Here is a 25,360-nt window from a genome sequence, read left to right on the forward strand (position 1 = left end):
CATTGTAGTATATGCTGCTTCTGCCATTGCTATTGCTTTGTGTGCTTATCGCCCTGTGAGTGAGGGTCATGGACAATAGTGCACATCATTTGGCCCATCTTGCTTGCATCTACTAACAAGCTTTCTGCAACTTGCTTGGAGACACTGTGAACTATGCATCCATCGCTTTATGTTTATGTGGAAGCCACACACTGCTTATATTCATCATAACTGCCATTCATGCATCAGTCAGTAACAAGTTTGTTATGCCCCTTGGGATCCCACAGTCGGATTTCTTTGTGATGATTATCAATGTTTGTGGTCTGGAAGTGGACTCTGCATTTTTCAACAACCAGTTGTTTTTTGGGGGACTGCAGCCCCCTCAGGTGGTATAGGTGGTTAGGAGGAGTATTTAACTTCATGTCTGTGGGTTTGTATGTATGTTTAGGGGGGATTTGTTTGTAGTGGTTTTATATATGCGATTTATATAATAAAGAAAAACATTTTTTTACTCTTTTCCATGCACCTAAGAGCCAATCCTCATTCTTTTTGCTTTTTTATTGACATTTTTGTTGGCATGTGCATGGAATAGACACTGTTCCACATTTGTTTAGCTACATGATTGGATCCATTTAGTTTCCCATTTGATGCCGTTTCCTTTTCTTGAGAAAGTTCTTTACACATGCTGTAGATTGGTATGTACCCCACCCTCCCAATTACGTTCAGCCAAACTGTTTAGTTCTGCAGAATTCTCCTCCCAGAACATTCTGGAAGACCAGGTGTTGTTTTTACTGGCTTTGGAACATACACTAAACAGACATTCCACAGTGATAGACCTACTAGCAGTAAAGATGTTTTCTATATGATTGGCACTGTGCATGCACATGTCTGTCTCATCATGTCATCTTGGGTACACTGTAAGTCACTTTCCTCTTTAACCTTCTGCCGCCCGCGTCACGCCAGTAGGCGTGTCCGCGGCGTCAGCCCCAAGACCGCCTAACGCCAATTGGCGTAAAGTCCTAGGGCTCTGTTTTGCATCAAATCGCGCGCATGGTGCGCGCGCATCTCATGCACGGAGGGCGGAGCTCCGCCCCGTCTTCAGTCTCCGAGCGGCTATTGCCGCTCGGGAAACTGTTAGACGGCGATCACGCCGTCTATTTACTAGGTGCAGCGCTGCGATGAGCAGCAGCGCTGCACTGGGGACAGCCGTGTGACACGGCTGTCCCCATGGGGGACAAGAGAGCGATCGACTCTCATAGGCAGAAGCCTATGACAGCCGATAGCCGTAATTGGCCGGCTGTGGGGTGGGAGGGAGGGAGGGAGGGAAGGGGTTTAAAGCAACAGTTTGTTTTTTAAAAAAAAGCAGCAACACAAATATTGATTAAAAAAAAAATAAACATGGGGGAGCGATCAGACCTCACCAACAGAGAGCTCTGTTGGTGGGGAGAAAAAGGGGGGGGGGATCACTTGTGTGCTGAGTTGTGCAGCCCTGCAGCTTGGCCTTAAAGCTGCAGTGGCCAATTTAGCTAAAAATTGCCTGGTCACTAGGGGGGTTTAGCCCTGCAGTCCTCAAGTGGTTAAGATACCTGCACTGGAGATACTTGGGCATCTTTGGAGAAGTCTTTGAAAGTCAGGCCTTGTGAGCCAATCAGGACTAAATTATTCCACTCCTACCCAGCCACGCCAGTTAAGGGAATGAGTCTGACCTCAAAGTTAAGCTAAAGTCATTAAAGAAGAAAAGGAAAAAACTATAACTATTGTGAGTAACAGACATGTATGTTTTTTGACAGTGAGCTGTTCTGTTTACACATAATTCCTCATGTGTTGTGTTACAAAATATGACCATGCAACCTAATGGAAGACAACAATGCTGCATCAGCATTGCAGCATTTCAGCACCAATCATCATGCCTCGTTTCTATCACTTGGAAGTTCCCACAGATTCAGCAGACCATCTGATGCTCAGAGTAGTTAGGAGTATTTATTTGCATCAATCAGCAATACAAGGTGTTGATTCATGTTATCTTGGTTACAGCAAATCAAGAAGTAGGACTATCTTAGTCCATCTTAAAGTAGCAGCAAAGTTAAAGACGCTAGCGTAGCAATCATAAGTAAGCACCTAAGTTCCGAAGTAAACATCAGAAGACATAAATAGGCAAGTATAAGCACAAGTAAGCTAACTAAAAAATATGGACACAACTTGCATTCAATAAAACTCTCCAGCTTAACAAGTGTTAATTAGTCTCGTCACATTGTAGGTGGGCTGTGGGTGGATGATACGTATTAACTACATTATGAGCTTTCTAATGGCTTATATGATTGACGTACCATCCACTGAGCATGCCAATCACAGCAAGCCCATACTTGGGGTTCTGATGACCTGTCCTTTGCTATTTCATGGAAACTGTTGTTCCTCTGCATGCTGTCAAAGTTCCATTTTGTGTTTTGGTGCCTCCCGGACTGATCAACATGTAGCGCAGAGCTAGATGGCCTTCCCTCTATCCAGCAAGATGTTTCACTAGAATCTATATCTTAAGGGAGAACTCTGCATATAGCCTTCTGTTGAAACATTGGTTCTACATGAAAAGGGATTTTATATTTCAAGAACCTCACAGATTGTTACAAAAGACAGGGATTGCTTTTGAATGCAGCTACCTTCATGCAAACAAGAGTTATGGGTGGAAACATGTTTATAAGGGAAGCTTTTCATAGACTCTGTTCTCAAAGGATTACCTGAGTTCAGGTACACATTAATAGTAGTAACCACAAGTTGAAGAAGCACTTGATCAGTGTGTGATGATTTTATGTAAACAAGCTATACAGTTTATCATATTGAGAACCTATCATGTCATAAATATAGGAATTTCCACTACTGATTTTTAGAAGTTACTAGTTTCTGTCATGCTTGTACTGTGGATCCATTGGGTCAATATTTCAAAATTCATAGTCAATCCAATGGTTGGACTATGTATGTAATATATGTAATATGTAACTGCTAGAGAGTTACTGCTAAAAAAAACCAAGCTATTAGTGACAGTCTACATACTTTTATCATGACAGTGACAATTAATAAATAGAGATTGTAACAGATAACAGTAACACCCTGAAATGTTCATTTCCTACTGACAATAGCTAGATATAGAAAGTGTTAAGGGTTTTTGCCATAATGAAGTCACAAAAAATTATTTATAGTTATTTTTTTCATCCAAGGTTATTCATGCATTAAAACCATTATCTGAAAATCCAGCTTCCCCAGTCTGTTGATGTCCCCAAGTGTGTTCAAAGGTACAAGTAAACATAATGATTCACACCTAATCTTATCTATAGCGACATTATTAATCATTCAGTGCCAGTGATGTCATCTCCTCAGCCCGTCATAAGGCCATGAGGTCAAACTACTATGAGAGGAGCTTTTACAAATAACACAGAAGACTTCAAGGAGAAAAAAGATGAAATGCAAACAGACATATTAACCACTTAAGGACTGCAGTCTTAAAACCCCTTAAAGGACTTACGAGGCCAAAACGGCTAAAAAAAGGCCAAGTACCTTTAAGATGTTTAAATGCACGGAGGATGCCGTCCGCGCCCTCCGTGCAGTTCCGCCGGGTCCCCTTCCTGTGATCGCCCCCCGTGCCGATCGCGACCCCACAGGCCGGGTCGGGCTCTCGTTCCACTCCCAATATGGCCGCTTCCTCTGGCCGCGGCTGCGCAGTCCGCCTGGCCGCTAGTGCGGCTGCGCAGCTCTACGGCCAACCCCTCCGATCCACGCTACAGTGCGTGGTTCGGGGGGTTGGCCGTAGAGCTGCACAGCCGCACTAGCGGCCAGGCGGACTGCGCAGCCGCGGCCGAAGGAAGCGGCCATATTGGGAGCGGAACGAGAGCCCGACCCGGCCTGTGGGGCCGCGATCGGCACGGGGGGCGATTACAGGAAGGGGACCCGGCGGAACTGCACGGAGGGCGCGGACGGCGTCCTCCGTGCATTTAAACATTTTAAAGGTACTAGGCTTTTTTTAGCCGTTTTGGCCTCGTAAGTCCTTTAAGGACCAGACACTTTTTTTCCAATCAGACCACTGCAGCTTTCACGGTTTATTGCTTGGTCATACAACCTTCCACCTAAATGAATTTTACCTCCTTTTCTTGTCACTAATACAGCTTTCTTTTGGTGCTATTTGATTGCTGCTGTGATTTTTAGTTTTTATTATATTCATCAAAAAAGACATGAATTTTGTCAAAAAAAATTATTTTTTTAAACTTCTGCTGACATTTTTCAAATAAAGTAAAATTTCTATATACATTTTTGTCAAAATGTATTGTGCTATATGTCTTTGATTAAAAAAAAATCCAATAAGTGTATATTTATTGGTTTGGGTAAAAGTTATAGCGTTTACAAACTATGGTGCAAAAAGTGAATTTTCCCATTTTGAAGCATCTCTGACTTTTCTGAGCACCTGTCATGTTTCATGAGGTGCTAGAATTCCATGATAGTATAAATACCCCCCAAATGACCCCATTTTGGAAAGAAGACATCCTAAAGTATTCACTAAGAGGCATGGTGAGTTCATAGAAGATTTTATTTTTTGTCACAAGTTAGCGGAAAATGACACTTTGTGACAAAAAAAAAATGAAATCTGCCACGGATTCACCATGCCCCTCTCTGAATAATTTGGGGTGTCTACTTTCCAAAATGGGGTCATTTGTGGGGTTTGTTTACTGTCCTGGCATTTTGAGGGGTGCTAAATTGTAAGCACTCCTGTAAAGAGATATTTCTCCCACCCAGCATGGGTATTTGTAAAAATACACCCCAAAACACATTATACTACTTCTGCTGAGTACGGCAATACCACATGTGTGACACTTTGCAGTCTAGGTGCGCTAAGGGACCCAAAGTCTTATGAGTGCAGTAGGATTTCACAGGTCATTTTGAGGCATTTGGTTTCCAGACTGCCTCAAAATGACTGTTCAGGGGTATAAGCATCTGCAAATTTTGATGACAGGTGGTCTATGAGGGGCCGAATTTTGTGGAACCGGTCATAAGTAGGGTGCCCTCTTAGATGACAGGTTGTATTGGCACTGAAGTGCAGAAAGCGCAGGATGTTCTCAAATGGTGACCTGGGCATGGCAGCAGAGAACATGGGCATGTGATGTATTGGGTGCGTAGACCAATAAGTCCGCAATACATTGTTTTTGACTAGACCCATGTTAAGGAGAAGGCCCCGAAAAATTTTACATTCGGAAACTTGGTGTGGCTTCCACCGAAAAGGCTGGGCATGGTAGCTTCTTGGATTGGCGGTTGCGTATTGTGTGGCATAATGGTTGGTCTCAGCCACAATTAAGTCGTAGAGAGCAGCAGTGATCAGAAAAAAAACATTCTGTCACTGTGGTGGGGCGGGTGAGGGTTTGGCCGGGTGATCAGAAGCCCGCAGGGGCAGATTAGGGCCTGATCTGATGGGTAGCAATGACAGGTGGTGACAGGGGGTGATTGATGGGTGATCAGTGGGTGATTAGAGGGGAGAACAGTTGTAAATATTGCACTGGGGAGGTGATCAGGGGGGGTCTGAGGGCAATCTGAGGGTGTGGGCGGGTAATTGGCTGCCCACAAGGGGCAGATTAGGGTCTGATCTGATGGGTAGCAGTGACAGGTGGTGACGGGGTGATGGGGTGATTGATAGGCGATCAGGATGTGATTAGAGGGGAGAATAGATGCAAGCAATGCACTGGCGAGGTGATCGGGGGGGGGGGGGGGGGGTCTGAGGGCGATCTGAGGGGGGGGGCGGGTAATTGGGTGCCCACAAGGGGCAGATTAGGGTCTGATCTGATGGGTAGCAGTGACAGGTGGTGACAGGGGGTGATTGATGGGTGACTGATGGGCAGTGGCGTAGCTAGGGCACTTGACACCCGGTGCTAGGTATTGAAAGACACCCCCCACCCACGGTACACCACCCGCGGCGCAACATGGGCGTGGCTATGACCGGATGGGGCGGAGCTAATTTAAAAGTGCACCCAAGTTTTAGTCAACCTTTCTCCAGAAAATTCACATCATTGCGCAGCTTTTCTCCAGAAAATACACAAAATGTCAGAAGCTTTCAACATAAAATACACGTAATGCGAGAAAATTTCCCCAGACATTACACGTTATGTGAGCAGATTTCACAAGAAAATACATTCAATCATGTCGGCAGATTTGACCAGAAAAAAATCATTCAATCTTGCGGCACATTTGACCAGAACATACATAATATCAGCACCAGATTTTACCACAAAATACACAATATCGGTAGTTAAACTGACCACAAAATACACAATGTCGGCAGTTAATCTGACCACAAAATACACAATGTCGGTAGCAGATCTGACCACAAAATACACAATATCGGTAGTTAATCTGATCACAAAATACACAATGTCGGTAGCAGATTTGAGTGTTGTCAAGCTGATAGCCTGGTGGGTAGGTGGTGAAGGGTGAGCAGCCTGATTGCCTAGTGGTTAGGTGGGCAGTCTGCTGGGTAGCAGTGGTGGGTAGGGGGGCAGCAGTGGTGGGTAGGTGGGCAGCCTGCTGGGTAGCCTGGTGGGTAGGTGGGCAGCCTGGTGGGTAGGTGGGCAGCAGTGGTGGTTAGGTGGGTAGCATGGTGGGTAGGTGGGTAGCCTGCTGGGTAGCCTGGTGGGTAGGGGGGCAGCAGTGGTGGGTAGGTGGCCAGCCTGCTGGGTAGCCTGGTGGGTAGGTGGGCAGCCTGCTGGGTAGCAGTGGTGGGTAGGTGGGCAGCAGTGGTGGGTAGGTGGGCAGCAGCGGTGGGTGGCCGGGCCAGTGCACCTGTAAAAGAAAAAAAAAACATTCACTTACCTGCAGATGAAACCTCTCTTCTGAATCCCAGGCAGCCTCTCTCTCTGCAGCTCCTCTTGAATGTCCTGCGCAGTCTCCCGCTGCGTCATCAGTGCAGGGCTACGGGAAGATGGCCACCGACGCCCGCACTGGAGACAAAAATAGACGGCAAGATGGCGTCGGCGGCCATCTTGCCGTCTATTTTTGTCTCCAGTGCGGGCGTCGGCGGCCATCTTCCCGTAGCCCTGCTCGGGTAAGCTGAGGGCGGCTATCAGCCGCCCTGTCAGTGCCCGTTGCCGGCGCCCGTGGAGGGGAAGCGCCGAAGGAGGGGACCCAGGTGAGGGAGATGTGGGGGGGGGTATTTCCCCCCTCCCCGCCGATGCTGCCACCCCTCCTTCAGCGCTGCTTCCCCTCCTGTATCATCAAGGCTTCTGGGGAGGAGCGCTCCTGGCCGCCCCATGGTAGCGACGCCACTGCTGATGGGTGATCAGTGGGTGATTAGAGGGGAGAACAGATGTAAACAATGCACTTGGGAGGTGATCTGAGGGCGGGTCTGCAGGCAACCTGAGGGTGTAGGAGGGTGATCAGGTGCCAGCAAGGGGCAGGTTAGTGTCCAATCTGATGGGTGGCACCAGTGGCAGGTGGTGACAAGGGGTGATCGATGGGTGATTGACAGGTGATTGATAGGTGATCAGTGGGTGATTACAGGGGAGAATAGATGTATACAGTACACAGGGGGGAGGGGGGTCTGGGGAGGATCTGAGGGTGGGGGGTGATCAGGAGCCCCCAGGGGGCAGTTTAGGACCTAATCTAAAATATAGCATTGACAGATAGTGACAGGGGGTGATTGATGGGTGATTAGGGGGGTGATTGAGTGCAAACAGTGGTCTGAGGGGGTGATCAGGGGGGTCTGAGGGGTGCTGTGGGCAATCAGGGGGCAGGATCAGTGTGCTTCTGTGTTTACTAGAAGGGCTGCCTCCTGCCCTGGTGGTCTCTCGATCACTGGGACCACCAGGCCAGGAGGCAGCTTGTATAATACACTTTGTTAGCTTAACAAAGTGTATTATACAATTTGTATGGGGTTCCTCAAGCGTCCAGGAGCACCACCAAGGCTCAGTATAAACAGCTAGCGTGCCAAGGTCCTCACCCCAGTACCAAGGGGCCACAGTCAGCAATCATTCGAAAAGGACCGGCACCACTCCGTAGGATTATAGCTCTTTCACAGCTTTATTATGTAAGCATGATAAGCAACAACAAACTGTTGTTTCGGCCTCCAATGGCCTTTGTCAAGTTGCTGGACAATCATATAAACACATAGTGCTCAAACATATACATATATAGTGCAAATCCCGCCCCCAAACGGACCAGTGACCAATCATGGGAGGTATATACAGGAGGACCTGGTGGAAGACTGAGCCTGTCCAAATGGACGAATAGCAAGTAAGAAAGTTTAAATTCAAACACTCACCAGTCAAAACGAGGGTCCACCGCTGCCTGCATCACTAGCAAGCGAATAGGCGCATCAATATGCCGAAAACCGCCGCCTCCATGCACGGAGGAGAGCGGTGTGACGTCACAGTCATGTGACTCAGTCACATGAATGAGTCAGCTGATCGGCCCAACGAATCACTTGCGCCAACGAATCACAGGTCGTGGCATTCCAGGAGGAAGTGGCTCAGGAGCAGGTACATCAGGCTCGGAAGAAGCTGCCACATCAAGGGATAACTCCCCAGCACACCCCCAAGGCGCAGGAGGAGGAGAGCTGGCCGCCAATATAGGAGGAGGACTCAAAAACAAACCTCCCAGAAATCCGATGAACCTCAGGCCCAGGAGGGGCAGATAACTTCGTCCAATCTGGTGGTAAATATCTCCTTCCATGTGTTGTCTGAAGTTGAGGAGCATGTGCTCAATTATGGTCTTTCCTTTAGTCCCACCTTCTTGCCTGACTTTTTCAAGTTAGAGATGGATTTATACCGCTTTTTTCGTTCAATTAAGCTAAAGCACTTTTTTGGTACTGTCCCACAGGCCTCGTTCCCTAGAGGGGATGGGAATACAGCCTGTGATACATTACGTTTGAGAGACACTAGTTTACGTAATCCGAGTACTTTCAAACCTCCTAGTCATGCTATTATTGACACTTATACTTCTAAGGTGATGGATGATTTGGCGAGAATTGAACATGACTATAGGAGTGGGTTGTTTCGTGTCTCTCATAATTTATCTCAGTCCGAGAACATTGCCCTTAAAGCTTTACAGAACAACAGTGATATTGTTGTGTGCCCTGCGGATAAGGGGGGAGTCATTGTTGTATTGAACAAGGATGAGTATATTGGTGAAATTTATAGACAACTGTCTGATCAGTGTGTCTATGTAGAATTACCAGGTGATCCATTGCCTGGGATTCAGGGAATGATTTTGAAGGTATTACGTGATGCCCTGGCTAGGGACATCATTGATGAACCTTTATTTAAATTTTTACAGCAGACCAATCCCACCACGCCACATATGTATATTCTTCCCAAGATACATAAGACTTTACATCATCCTCCTGGACGTCCTATTGTGGCGGGGGTGGGCTCGGTCTTTGTACCAATTGCACAATATTTGGACAAATTGCTTCAACCGTTTGTACATTCCCTTGATTCGTATTTGCAGGACACAGGGATGTTTTTGAATAAGTTGAGAGAGCTGCCACCTCTGGAGGGGGATGTAGCTTTGGTCACCTTGGATGTCGAGAGCCTCTACACCTCCATCCCACACAATGGAGGTGTGGAGGCGGTCGATTGGTACCTTATGTTATACTCTGACTGTACCACCCCCCAGCGCAGGTTTTTGAAGCAGCTGCTCGAAATTGTACTTAAAGAAAACTATTTTCAATTTGAGGGGCGGTTCTACGGACAGTTACGGGGGACTGCTATGGGTTCCAACGTGGCCCCCTCCTATGCAAACCTATTTATGGGGTTTTATGAGGAGTCGTTTGTTTACTCGAGCCCCTTTTTTCGCCAACATGCAGTTTGCTGGTGGCGTTATATTGACGACGTGTTTTGCATATGGAGGGGGCCACGTTGTGCCCTTGATTCATTTATTGAGGAGTTGCACCAACGATGCCCAGTGATTAAACTCACTGCTAATTGGGACACCAAACAGTTGCCTTTTCTTGATGTAATGGTGTGCAACAGTGGGGGAATACTCTCCACTGATTTGTATACTAAACCGACGGACAGAAATTCCACCCTCCACTATGGTAGTTTCCATCCTGGTGGTGTGAGGGATGGAATCCCTGGAAGTCAGTTTTCTAGGGTGGAAAGGATCGTCAGTGATCCTGACAGATGTGCCGATCGGAAAAATGAATTACGTAATAAATTTGTGAAAAGGGGATATCCATCTGAAATTCTTCAAGAGGGAAGATCTCGTCGATCCCTTTGCAACAAGAGGGTACCACGTATCCCTTTTGTCTCTACATATAATACGTGCAGCGACGTGATTTCTAGGGCGGTTCGACGACACTGGCACTTGTTAAGGGATGGTTTCCCCACAGTGCCGGAATTTAATTATCCCCCGAGAATGTCATTTCGACGTGCACCGACGCTTCGTGATAAATTACAACCTAAAACGGCACCTTCTGTTCAGGCTCACTGTGGTAGAACCAGAATGTTCCCCTGCCTGTCCTGCCATATGTGCAACAGTGTGATACGATGTAATACATTCACTCATCCCACCTTGGGCACTGTGTATCATGTCAGAGGGCACTATACTTGTGAATCAAGTTGCGTTGTGTATTTACTGAAGTGCCCATGTAGTTTCATTTATGTTGGCATGACTACACAGTGCCTGAGGATGAGGATTTCTGCTCATAAATCCACGATTCGTAAAGGCACAGCGGGACAGGCAGTAGCGGAACATTTTAAGGCCTGTGGACACACTGTTTCCCAGCTTAGGGTAATGGCCATTGATGGGGTACCTGCACAATGGCGGGGAGGTGATAGACTCAAGGGGCTTGATTCACAAAGCGGTGCAAAGTGTTTGCACGCCTGTGAAAAGCCCTTTATCACTCCTAAACTCAGTTTAGGAGTGATAAGAAGAAACTCGCGCGATCTCCCGCGCGCAAAGTTTTGCGCGCGTAGCGCACCGCGCTGCGCGCGCAGTGTGCCGTGCTTCGCGCGCAGCGTCCATTGAGCCCTATGGGACTTTGGGCGCGCAGCGCGGTGCGCTACGCGCGCAAAACTTTGCGCGCGGGAGCTTCGCGCGAAGAGCAGCACAAATCGGTGATAACTCAGCTTTGCACCGCTTATCACGCCTAAAGTCTTTTAGGCGTGATAACTGAGTTATCACCGCTTTGTGAATCAAGCCCATGGAGTTAGAGAGGCGGGTTGGATCAGGCGATTGGATGCTATGGGGAGGGCGGGACTCAATCGTGAGATAGATCTGGGATTCTGTATTTAATTTATGGGTATTTTGATACTGTGTACCTCTATTTATGATATTGTGATATTAGGTTTTTATGGCTCTGTTACTGTCTTAATATTTATGTCACTTTGTTTTATTCATTTTCAGACCATCCGTGGGAAGTGATTGGAGATATGAGGAGTTCCCCTTTAACCCTGCAGCGGTTTGGTGAGTGCTGCGGTCTATGTTTGTATGTTTGTATGTTGATGCGCGCTCCGTTGCTATGGCAATATGGGCGGCTACTTGGCCGCTGTAGCACCACCCACCGTGATGATGCAGGGGCTGCTGAGCTATCTGGCAGCGTCTCGGCGCAAGTGATTCGTTGGGCCGATCAGCTGACTCATTCATGTGACTGAGTCACATGACTGTGACGTCACACCGCTCTCCTCCGTGCATGGAGGCGGCGGTTTTCGGCATATTGATGCGCCTATTCGCTTGCTAGTGATGCAGGCAGGGGTGGACCCTCGTTTTGACTGGTGAGTGTTAGAATTTAAACTTTCTTACTTGCTATTCGTCCATTTGGACAGGCTCAGTCTTCCACCAGGTCCTCCTGTATATACCTCCCCTGATTGGTCACTGGTCCGTTTGGGGGCGGGATTTGCACTATATATGTATATGTTTGAGCACTATGTGTTTATATGATTGTCCAGCAACTTGACAAAGGCCATTGGAGGCCGAAACAACAGTTTGTTGTTGCTTATCATGCTTACATAATAAAGCTGTGAAAGAGCTATAATCCTACGGAGTGGTGCCGGTCCTTTTTGAATGATTACAATTTGTATGGGGCAGATCGGGGGTTAACAATCCACACACGCTGCTAATTGGCCGGTGGGTTGACGTCACGGGTGGGTATAGCCTATTGCCAGTGGATGCGTGCCCATCCATGTGCATGATCCCCGGCTACTCAGTCCCCCAGGTACCGCCGCCGATCGGCATTACGCGGTCCTGGGGGTGCCACTTTGCCGATGCCCATAGGTAGTGGGCGGTTGGCAAGTGGTTAAAGTTAAGTCCTGGCATTCAATATATATACCTCTTCATCTATTCTACACACTAGCCCCAGTGCAGTTTTCAATTCAGCAAAGTTAAAGAACAAAAAATACAAAGATTAGCATCACATGGCTGGTGCTGTCTCTGACCTCCCAGTAATAATCTTCCATAACAGAAAGAGACTGGGGCACTGCTACAGTTCAGAGGACATGCCCATCTAATATTCTGAATGGGTGAATCCTTTAATCTCAAATACAGTCTGAAAAGTGAAATTTGGAAAAACTGAAAAAGTAACAGGTTTATCTTTTCAGTTTCAAGATTTGTTTCCTTGGCTGTTATGGAGTGTAGCAATGTTGCCTTGCCAGGATTTCAAAACAACTGGACTGACAGGGGCATAGCAATAGCCATAGCAGCCATAGTAACTGCTATGGTTACTGGAGAAAGGAGGGCCCAGGTACAAGTACTTGATGTGTACTATTAACTTTCCTTTGCTTCTCCACCCTCTGACATTTGTCTTAGTGCCCATGAACTTTACACAGTGCACAATGCATGGACATGTTAATTTCCCAGTCAACTTATATCCAGAGGGTAGGGGCAGGTGACATTGCTCAAAAGTGTCTAAATTGGATGGCCCCATGAAACTTTTGCTATGTTGCCCCATAGTCTCTAGCTACACCACCGACAGGACAATTAAAGAACCACTATTGCAAAAAAAAATTGTAAAAGTTAAAAATACACACCTATAGGATGTACATGTGTCCCATAATGAAATGTACTATAAAAGATTTTTATTTTATGAGAATCCCCCAATGAAGAGATGGGCTAGTTCAAAACCAGTCATATTTGTAAGATTTTTGCTACATACTGCAAGTTAATGTGACATAAGTAAATGGAAGAAGGAATCAGCACTTTACTTTTTCCATTAGTGCAGCCTTGTCTTACTTTTTAAAATCTGCACGAAATCTGCACTGGATCACTCTGATCATCTTCTCATTGTTGCTAAAATATAGCACATTAGCCTGTTCAGACTATCTGCGTATGAAGAATGCATTTTAAATCAAAGAAACGCAAGTTGAAAAACGCATGCGTTTTGCTTGCGTTCTAATGCGTATTCTATTGCGTTTTGCACACACACGTGACCCAGGGGAAAAAAAAGAATTATGGGAACCGCAGAGGAAAACGGACGCTAAAAACGCAATAGTACGCGTTTTTGATACGCGTCCATAGACTTTCATTGCGTCCGTTTCTATGCGTGACGCACAGAACTGCGTGCAGCAATGCGGATGAGAAACGTATGCGTCTCATACGCATACATGTGAACTAGCCCATTCAAAAGCATTAGGAGCCGTTCCTATGCGTTTTTGGTACCCGTACGTGTCCCCTGAAAACGTCTAGGAACGCGCATAGTCTGAACAGGCCCTCAAAATGGAGGATGTTGTTGTCTACACTATGAAGCACAGCGATGTTTGCATCATGCACTGTAAAAACTAATAGTTCAGAGACACAATGCAAGCCAGTAGGCTGTGCATCACTGTTTCGTTGACTTATCTACATATAATATCAGAATGCCCCTTTATAAATCAATTGGTCATAATGAGGCAAACTGATTTTTTAAAAATAATAAAAAAAACGCTATATTTTAGTTGTGAATAGACAAAAGGAGATGAAAAGTAATCTCAGTGTCAACTGTAATCTCCACTTGGAATAGTTTCAACTAATGTAAAGTGCTGGAGAACCCCTATGAGTGACCAGTAGTAAACCTAATCCATGTTTAAGCCTGTGAGTCAGATGGCAGGCCATGATGTCAACTAATGGAAGTCCACAACTCCTTCTTGGGATCAATGGATTGGTTACTGATATATCATTTTACTTGCATCGTGTTTCATAGGGGTGTAGTGTTACTGCCACTTCCTTAGGCCTGAGGACATGGACATGATCACTTATAGTGGTTCGAATCACCAGCACTTTACATCAGATGAGATCATCTTTAGCAGAGGTGACAGTTGACACTGACATTACTACACAGAGTGCACTTTATTGTGTCTTCAGTTTTGCATTGCTTTTTTTTCATATCATTTAATTTATTGGAAGAAAAAGAAATGCATCCACAAATAATGCAACAATACCATCATCGATAATACCATAAAGCATCCCTTTCTCCATTTTCTCCCACATTTCCTATTAACAGAAATCTAAAAAACAAATCAAACAAAAGAAAACAACCCCTCCTCTCCTCCCCCTCCAATCATCTATATCAAAAATCTCATATAATAACATTCAGCAAAACTGAGAAATCCTCCCTACAATTATGAACATCACAATTCCAAATATTTACCGAAAAGAGACTCCTCCCCTACACCCTCATCATAATTCCATACTCAAACGAGTTCTAAAACACAAACCATCTATCCCATTTATCGTTAAAGAGACTCTGTAACACATTTTTCAGCCTTAGTTCTTCTATCCTATAAGTTCCTATGCCTGTTCTAATGTGCTCTGGCTTACTGCAGCCTTTCCTAATTGCACTGTCTCTGTAATAAATCTTATCTCATTTCCTCTGTCGTGTCTGTCGGGCTAAGGCTTGAATGTGTGGAATGTGTAGGGCTGCTTGTGATTGGATAGAAGCGATACACACCCTCTGCAGGCCCCCTGCACACTCTGTATGACTCACACACTCTGTTTATGTGAGCCTATCACAAGCTGGTTAGTTTGTTTGTAAACACTGCCTAAAACTGTTAATTACAAGCCAGGATTGCAGCAGAGAGTGGCAGAAACAGCACAGAGGGGTCCAGGAGAAAATAAGGAATAGAATGGTATGCTTTTTAGTGTAAGAATATTAGAGTACAGATTCTCTTTAAACACCTCCAGTCTATCCTGCTGAGGCACAAGCTGATTCTCTGCGTCCTTCAATATATTAACTTTTCCCACCCAATCCTTAAGGGTTGGGGGATCCTGACATCTTCACTTAACTGGAATGAAACTTTTAGCAGCAATCAATAATTGGGGAATCAACAATCTCTTATAGCTACTAACAGATTTCAACATATCAAGCAGTAACACTGTAGAAGGATCCCAAATAACACTAGCATCAATCAGTTTTGCATTGCTTAGCTTCTGTGTACTATACAATCCCAACAGTGGTCTGATTGCTCCCTCAATCAACATCTGGAGGTTCTCTCTGCAACCTTTTTGCAGATCAGCATTTCTTTATAAATACGTCGCTGGGTGTTTCAAAACACATACTGATTACTGGAGTGCTGGAATTTGTTCTCTGTATTTCCCATGCATTTATCATACAAAATAACTTTGCGCTTTGTGTGAGCTGGAAAACATAGGCCCATATTCAATTCACTTTTTCTCATAGCGTATCTCCTAGGACAAGTTTTCATCTTCCGTTTGAAATAACTTTTCAGCACTCTGCAATTGAAAAAGTACCACAAAGTAGGTGGAAAATTACTTTTAAAATTATTCAGAGCACTTTTTTGCTTGCAAGTGACGTAAAAAGGAATTTTATTAATGAGGTTTGAAAATATCATCTAGGAGAAACTTAGTAGAAAAAGTGAATAAAATAAGGGCCCAAGTATCCAAAAAGCTCCAGCCATTAAATTTAAAGAGGAACCTATAATTTAACTTCTTCAATCCTTTCCTACGAGAAATATTTATCTTTTCTCAAATAGACCATCAGTTTGGTCTGTGTGGCTGATATTGTGGTGAAACCCCTCCCACAGTGTGATGTAATAACCATGGTCCAGACAGTTTGCTGTCTGTGAACCTCACTGCATTGTGGGAAATAACTTTTTTTTCCAACAGCCAAGCAAACAATATCTCTGTGCATAGAATGCATAGAACATTCCATACAGATCACCTGGCAGAACGTAAGATGTTACCATCAGTGATACTGTAAGGAAACGCGGAAAAGCCGGCGCGTGTACTGACAGCAAGGCGGCTGGTTCCGCGTCCAGCGCGGTGGTCTGCACGCAGCAGCGTGCTTCTGGTACTGTGGGAAAACGCGGAAAAGCCGCCGCTTGTACCGACAGCAAGGCGGCTGATTCTGCGTCCAGTGCGGTGGTTTGTCCGCGCAGCAACACATGTCCGGGTCGGCTGGGATCTCTAGTGCACCTGGATGGAGAGCTACGCGCATAAGCCAGAAGTCAGGACCTTTATACCAGCAGGAGATATATCAGCTGATCAGGACGATCAGCTGATTCCTGCTGGACTCCTGACTGGCAGAGTGGCTCGGGCGGGGCGGCAGAGTCCTGCAACTATATATACAGCTTGCTTGTCAGTTGCTGGTTGTCTGCCGTTGCGATCACTACGTGGAAGCACTCAGACCTTAGTCAGATCCAACAGTGTGTTTGAATCAGGAGGACCTGGGAATTCACACTGAGCCAGATTACTTGTATTATTATTCTGTTATACTTCAGACTAGTTCCAGGGTGTAGAGACCACGGACCTCACACCCAAGACTAGGGAACTTGTGTTTTCATTCTGTTATACTTCAGACTAGTTCCAGGGTGTAGAGACCACGGACCTCACACCCAAGACTAGGGAACTTGTGTTATCATTTTGTTATACTTCAGACTAGTTCCAGGGTGTAGAGACCACGGACCTCACACCCAAGACTAGGGAACTTGCATTATCATTCTGTTATACTTCAGACTAGTTCCGGGGTGTAGAGACCACGGACCTCACACCCAAGACTAGGCATTGTGTGTTATTTGTTATGACCTGTTGCTTTCCTGACTATCCCTCTGCTTTCTGATTCGGTACCACGCATATCTGATATCTCGTTGCCAAACCCTGCCTGACTTAGATACCGAATCAGCCTTCTGTCTTTGTACTTTATCTGTCTGTGTGTTGCCGACCTGGCTTGCCCGACCTCGAGAGCTATCTCTCTCCACTTAAGAGATAGTCTCCAAGATCAGTCAGTGACATCCACCTTCAGGTGTCACTCACTCTCTGGTCCTTCCTACCTTCAGCCTGACTCCACCCCTTGGAGAGTCTCAGGCTGCTGGAAGGTTTCTGTACCCTCCATAGAAGTATCTTCTGTACTGCTTAGGGTCACCTGTTCATCAGGTGGGTTGCTCAAAGTCATACTGTTACACCAAACACTCACTATATATATCTATCACGAGTATACATAGGTGTGCAGAGGTTAGAACTATATCTGTATTATTGGTGATTCTGCAGATCACCAATAATCAGATTCTCTCTGCATGCAGACACCGATCGTTACAGATACATTTCAGAATGTAAATCAGGGAGAGGAAAGGTTTTGAAATGGGCAAACACTGACTAAATAATATGAATATTGCAAAAAATAAGCAATTTTATTTATTATGTTATTTCCACTACAGTTCCTCTTTAACCACTTGAGGACCCACCCTTTACCCCCCCTTAAGGACCAGCGTTATTTTTTGTGATCTGTGCTGGGTGGGCTCTGCAGCCCCCAGCACAGATCACCTGGCACACAGAGCGATCAGATCGCCCCCCTTTTTTCCCCCCTATGGGGATGATGTGCAGGGGGGGTCTGATCGCTGCTCCTGTCTGGCATGTTGTGGGGGGGGCACCTCAAAGCCCCCCTCCGCGTCGAAATTCCCCCCTCCCTCTCCTATCTGCTCATCCCCGGTGATCGGGGCTGCACAGGACGCTATCCGTCCTGTGCAGCCAGTGACAGGCTGTCCCCTGTCACATGGCGGCGATCCCCGGCCGCTGATTGGCCGGGGATCGCCGATCTGCCTTACGGCGCTGCTGCGCAGCAGCGCCGTACAATGTAAACAAAGCGGATTATTTCCGCTTGTGTTTACATTTAGCCTGCGAGCTGTGATCGGCGCCCCGCAGGCTATTCACGGAGCCCCCCGCCGTGAATTGACAGGAAGCAGCCGCTCGTGCGAGCGGCTGCTTCCTGATTAATCAGCCTGCAGCTGGCGACGCAATACTGCGTCGCTGGTCCTGCAGCTGCCACTTTGCCGATGCGCGGTATGAGTGCGCGGTCGGCAAGTGGTTAAACTTGTTGTTTACTCCCATCAAAAATAAGACATTTATTTTCCTGGAATAAATACAGTGCTCACTCCTTAAATCAAACCTTGACTGAACTTTTTGTTTACTTGAATTCACCTCTGACATGTGCTACATCTCTAAATTATATTGTTTTATTGGTGCACATGTACCCTTACTGTGGCTATAGCTTTAGCTACTATTGTCACTGTTGCATGGAGACTGTCTTTTGCTTTTGGAAGTTACAAGCAACGCTGATGTTACTAGGTGACATCTGTTCCAGACACTAAAAGGGTATTAATGCCTCTGAAAACACCAGTCTTAGACATTAGTTTACAATGGCTAAATGTCACAGGGTCACGTAGTCAGATTATAAAGACTCACAGAGAAGCTCAAAAATAATCTCATGATCAAAACTGCTGCCGAACAAACAAAAGATATATGCTGAACCAGGTTTGTGATGGGAACTTAAAAATAGCTTTTGTTCGCAAGACGGCATTATCACCATGCAATCATTCAACCACAAAATGTATTCCTGTTCACAGTATGGGGTTTATGTAAATATAATACATTTAACTGGTGCTGAATGCATGATGCATGAATAATAGTTCTGGATGCATCTATGCTCAGGGGTCCACCAGTATGATATCCTCATAAAAAGTCCATACGTAAATGTGGCTAAAGTGAAGCGAGAACACACAGTGCATAGACCATATAACTGTGCACATACCCTACAGTCACACAGTCAGGTCTGTTGAAAATAAAAAGGCCAAATATGCCCAATCAATCATGCCCTGCCCAATCAGGTCACGCCCATCATAGATGCAGGATGTTAAAATATTAGATGTCTATATTTGTATACGGTCCCCTGCACTCACTAAAGTTAGACTGGCTCTAGTGCTCACAATCTTTATCTGTAATATTAGGCCACAAAGAATCAGGTCACAATGGGAAACTGTAATGTATTTGTAATTAGTATAGATCTTCCAATGTTCCTGTTGGAAGGTCCACCTGACAGTAAAGGTGTCAATACACCTCTTGATCTGCTACAAGATCGATTATCAGATAGATCCCTCTCTAATTGAATCTGATTAGAGAAGGATCTATTGTCTAGCCATACACTGCAGACAGATTTCCAATAGATTTCAGCATCTATTGGAAATTGTCCTAGTACTGTTGCTTCTCCTTACCTGGTTTCACCTTCCATGGTGAGTGTTGATGGCTTACCTGCCATGGTAAGGTAACTCCTCACCTCCTCCTGTGTCCAGCGTCTTTTTGAATTGTCACTCTGTGAGCGCCCATACCATGTGACACTGACTCTGCATGTAGTGGTAGCAGAGTATCATGTATTACGTGGTACATGTCCCTGGTAGCAATGAAGAAAGATGCTGGACACAGAGCAAGGTGAGCAGTGATGCCAGTGGACAGGTGAGCCTGCAACGTTCACAACAGGCCCGGGTGGTACACACACAGGTGGGGGGGAGGCTGGCTGGGGGTTTGTCAGGCCTGTTAGTCATTGGGAAATTGAACGCTGTTACCATCACACACCCAATCAACCCCTTGAAACTGAGATTTTCCAGCACGCTTTTACAATCCCTTTTGATTAATTTTGGCAAGAAATCGATGAAAATGATTGATTAGGTGACCACAGATCATTATGATCAAATCGGGGAGATATTGATGAGAAAAACAAGTAATGTATGGACACCCTATAACTGTGTGACTTTCATATTGCCACATAGTGGTTATTATCCTGCAATACCCTGACTATATTACAGGTATAGATTTGATTTGAAGATCCTTCCTATGGAAAATATTTAGCCTTACATCAGATTATACCCTTTCCTAAAATAAAAGCACTAACATGTTCAAACAATCTCCCCATTACTTTAAAGGCCAAGTTTTATATGCATTTAATTAAAATACTGTATATGTATTTTGTATAACATAGCTTCGTAAAATAAAAAAAGTTATCTAAAAAGGGACGATATCTGCTGAACTAATGCACTACACCTCACTTCCTCCTAAGCAGTCTCCTTCCTCCTGTTCACACCTCCCTAATGCTTGGTATACACGGCTTGTTTTTGAGCCATTAAGATGGCTCGATAGATAATTTCCGACATGTCCGATCTCCCGCCCGATCGTTTTGCCGCTTGATTCTGGACTGCAGTGAATGGAAAAAGATAAGAAAAACTAGCGGGAGATAAGAGAATCGACTACAGAATCGAGCAGCAAAACGATCGAATGAGAGAATCGAGCGGCAAAAACGAGTCGTGTATGCCTAGTATTACAGGAAGTCATAACAGGCGGTCATTCAGAGGAATCACCCTGCACCTTCCATGCCCATGTGACCAAAAGTGAAATGTTTCAGGCTGACAGTGTGTTTGAGCAGGAGAGCTGTCACTGTGGATCTCTGAACTTGTAAAATAGTATTTAAAAACCTTTTGAATTAATTTTAAATTAATTTCCATTTGATGAATTAAAAAAAAATAGATTGAACCACAGATTTAAATTTCACCTTCTAATTTAGGCCACATTATGCTTTGTGTGGACAACACTAGCATACATCCAGTGACCTGTGGAGGTCACTCCTGGGAGTGGTTAAGGTGCCTATCTAGACACAGTGGTGTGTCAGTCCAGCTTACAAATGCATGGGGTGATACTGCAACCTACCCTCCCCAATCCACTTCCTAGTCATGTGTACTGGGACATTCTGTATAACAGTGAGCACAGGCCTGCATAGCTATTTATTATAAGTTGGTCATTTTTGTAAAAATACTTAAAATGTGAGATTCAGCGAGTCAAATTAATTTAAGTAAACAGTCATCTGCGTGTTGCTGAATTTATAACTGAGACTAGAGTTCAGCTTTAATAAGCCTCTTACCACCAAAATAGATCATTACCTAACAAACAGATCATTGGCTAAAATGACTCCTTTCTCCAGTGCTTAATGCTTATATATTCTTCTTTGAAAAAGACTGGGTTTTGCAAATCTGTGCAAATCGCAAATATAAAGTAGCCTTGCGTTAGAAAGCCAGACTGGGGTTGTGGGACGCCGGCTTTTATACTCCAGTATTTTTTTGCTAGCATTGGCATGTTTTGAATATAGATGTGTCAACTCCAGCCATTGCAGAGCAGTACATGATAAATGCACGGATTGCTGGAAGTGACAGCTGCACAACTATCACATACACTGGCCGTGTTTATAATTGCAGTAATGAACTTGATAACGTGTTGAGGAAATGCTGGTGATAATTCTGCAGAGTGAAAATAACGCCTTTTCATTATTCATGGGAAGTGTGAGGCAACAAATATAGCAAGAATTTCATAATTCAATATTTATAATTTTATAGGGTGGAAAAAGTTATACAGAGGAAGACATCTATTGCAGAGTGTGCGTCACATATTTATGTATCTTATGAAATATCTCACCATTTTAGATTACAGTGTGTGATCATTTGTACAAATGTCTTTTGTAAAACCTTTAATTACCCCTCAACACGGGTCAAATGTGAAGTTAGAGAGTGGTGGCGCATACCTTACTTATTCAACTCTTGACTTTGCTTTCCTATTTCAGATAAACCAAACAGCTCCCCAAAGAAACCTGTTTAGATCTGGAAATCCTCTTAGAAAAGTTAACAATGAAAATTCAAAATGATCAGAAAATGTATATCCAGAAATATCCTGATGTTCTAACTCAGCTACCTACATATACTGTAGTCCTTTGTACAAATGATCTCCTTGCTGTCAAATGTCTTGTACAGTTGTATGCTGACAACACTGTAAGAGTTTAGCATATATATGAAAAGGTGAACAGATGTACATTACAGTGTAAAATCACCATCAATTATTAACTCTATAAAGATTGACTGTTAAAATCAGTTGCACTGAAACACTTTCTTAAAAGAATTCAGCTGCATTTAAACCTGTTATAACCTCTCCTCTGCCACTATTGGCACCAGAGACTGGTAATTGTAACATACAGCATCTATACATGTCATTAACACTCATTAAGCAATTGAATGATTGTCCTTTTGTCCTTGTAGGGAGAAGACTGTAATGCCATAAAAGTCAAAATTTGCTGAGCCCGCTGGATGCTTTCAAATGCCATTCAAAAAGTCATACGTATACCTATAGATTTTTTAAGTAGGAGTTTTATCTATGGAAACACAAACAGTGTAGTTTCTCTTTGCGGTTGTACAAGCTAATACATTAGACCATATACTCTAGCAAGTCATAACCATATGCCAGATGTGCAAACTGTATCCTTATATTACTAAGGCGCCAATCTATATTTCATGCCACAGAATGCATACATTGGAACAGTCAAAGTAAAAGCAGCCCATCCTGGAAATTTAGACAGTTCATTATCTAAGGAATGAATTTTTAAGGAAGCAGAGTAAGACATGACAGCCCCATTGACAGTCAAAAGAAAGGATTTATTAGCATGCTAACATCTGCCTGCACACTGCAGCCAACTGTGTGTGTGCTCATTTAAGACTATACTTGGAAAGCTTTCCAAATACATTTACCTAGAGATTTTGCACTAGCACTTCCCATCTGACAGAAATCATCCAGCTGGGTCTAATGAATAATGGTAGAAGGCAGCCTGCATCAGGTTAATGATTGAATTACACATGGAGGAAAACACCAAGACATTCCAACAAGGAAGGACGTCTTATCTATATGCCATGCTTTTCTGATGAATATTGTGAGTATGCAGGTAAATGTGCAATAATTAGCATATAATGCATGCATGCCTGTCTGTCATCTCTTGATACATTCATATTATAATAGATGGGGTAGGTGTGGAGCAATCTTTCTGATGATGTCCTGTTTCAGCACTTATGGTCCCCTAGCAGTAAGTTCCCACCCCTTTTCTTCATTGTGCAATTAGGTGAGCCTCTTTCCTTTCCCCTTTCTCGGAGATGGTTAGCAGCAGGCACACTATAATGCACACAATGGTGCTGTTCTTCCACATAAAGCAGGAACATTTAATCTGACCACCATATTCCATTTTCCTACTGCTGATCATGCTGCACGGAAGTGACACAGTGCATAGCTCTGTCCTAGGCAAGTTTCATTATGTAGCCTTCTGCTGACGCTAAGCATCCCACACAGATGTGTGCAAGGGCAACAGATAGAAACCAACTGGATTGTTCAGATAACATATTACATTCATTTCTGATGTTTACCAATGTGAAGTGCATATTTTTAAAAGTTCACTCATCTATCGCACATACAAGCAATGAAGGAGCAGTGTGTGTATGTTGGGCTTGGACTGAACCCAGGTCACTCTAATGACTTGTGAACTGAAGACAAATTCGAAGTTTTAATTCGTCCCTGTTCAGCAATATACTGCACTTTGTTTTCATAATGGCCGGACGCTTCAGCACTTACAATGGAGGACAAGCCGGCTAGTCTAAAAGTTATCAGCACCATGGACAGCGACAAGCCAGGGAGAGAGCCAATTCCACATTGAGGAGGACCACACAGCAGCAGTTTACAGTGTTATGGGGTGTCACCAACTCAGCATATGAAGCTGTAAAGTGCAGGAAGCTGAAGAGGCAGCAGATGTGTCTGATAGCTGACACTTGCAATCAACAGCAATTAAGCAATCACCGGGCTTTTTAAGCAAGCATGTCAAGTATAAAGCAACACTCAGAGCCAAGTTGCCTGAGTATTGTGCAGCTCTGCCCAACCATAGCAGCCTAGGTGATTTGCTCCCCTGGCCATTTCAGCAATGAATATTTCATGTAGGGAAGGTGCAAGGTAGGGAGACACAGGACAATCCAATCATAATGAAATAATGCATTTCGCCCCCATAATACAAACTGCTCCAATTACAGAGGCACATGACAGCTTGATCCATATCTACTTAACAGGGTAACGTGCTCGGTTCATCCACAAATTAACCATAAGGTGTCCTTTCAAAACAAGCTGGGCGACTGAAATCGTGCATTTAATCTAGAAATGCCAGGCTTACCTGCAAGATGAGGGTGTCCTTCAGCTCTGCTTCTTCCGTACAGCCTGCAGGGAAGAATTCCACTCTTGCCTACTCAACACAAAAGGTATGTACAATACTGGAGGCGAGGGGGATCAGCTGCTGTCAGCTGCTCTTTATTACAGGCAGCTGCCTTTTGATTTAGCCACACAGACACAACACAATGAAGCAGGCAGAGAACGAGGCGTTCTCTGTGAGCAATAAGCTGTATAGCCCCCTCAAGTTTTTGCTATGGGTAATAATAGAGGAGACTGAGTAAGGATGACACCAGACTGCTAAGAGTGGAGCATCAGCTCACTGCAACCTCTCCGGCATCCCTCCTTGTGGAAAGGCAGGACCCAGCAGAGCGCTCGCAGCCCATTGGCTCCCCGCTCAGGATGCTGCCCTGAATATCCAATCTAGCAGCACAAATACAACCTGCGTCGCCCATCCCATGTATTACTATCCTCCAGATGGGCAGGGGCCAGGGAGGAAGGAGATCCCGGCGAATGACAATCAAGGACACCGTATGAGTCCTCTGGAACAGCAAAGTGACCCTGGCTTACTTTGCAACCTGTGCACGGGGAAGGCAGAACATCTGGCTGTGACCTGAATATGCCCCAGTACGCTCCATCCTCCCGGGAGTGCCCGTGATTTATCATCCACAACAAAGCATTACACGGGGATCAGGACAGATGTGGGGGATGGTGTGGAGGATGCAGGGATGCTGAATCCTCAAATCTCAGGGGAGCACAGCATACACCTTGCAATGCACTGACACAATGCTCAAATCCTCTCATTTGGTGTTGAGATTTACTGGGGAATCACTCACCCGGCTGATAAAAGCAACGCAGCCGCTTATTGGGTGTTTTAAAAATCCATGGTATTTATCTTCCTTTCTAGTGGAGGAGGAAATGTTATTTTTCCCTTTGCAATTTCTCTTCTTGCTGTTCTGCACAGTCCTATTTGAGGTGCAGGTCTTGTTAATAATAAAGGTAATACAACAGTGTAGGTTATCACTTTAGATGTCCCACATTTTCCTTTTTCTTTTTTTAAATAGCCCCAAGCAGTGGAGTGCTGCTGTATTTAAAGCTGATACATTGCAGTCAGCATTCTATCTCTGTGGTGCTGCAGCTGACACACAGGCTGATG

The 25,360-nt window shown here is 44.8% G+C and overlaps 1 protein-coding gene across 2 annotated transcripts in view; it reads right to left on the minus strand.

Moving 5' to 3' along the window:
• Positions 1-24,578, minus strand: part of SYT1 (synaptotagmin 1) — a 765,091-nt gene extending 740,513 nt beyond the window's left edge. The window contains exon 1 of one of the 2 annotated variants that reach the window (XM_068276627.1): positions 24,212-24,578. The gene's annotated coding sequence lies outside the window, so the exon portion shown is untranslated. The remainder of the gene's footprint in view (positions 1-24,211) is intronic. The other variant, XM_068276626.1, reaches the window with a different exon arrangement.
• Between the last annotated feature and the right edge of the window lie 782 nt (positions 24,579-25,360).

This window comes from Hyperolius riggenbachi, chromosome 3 (assembly GCF_040937935.1).
Source record: "Hyperolius riggenbachi isolate aHypRig1 chromosome 3, aHypRig1.pri, whole genome shotgun sequence".
Taxonomy (NCBI): domain Eukaryota; kingdom Metazoa; phylum Chordata; class Amphibia; order Anura; family Hyperoliidae; genus Hyperolius; species Hyperolius riggenbachi.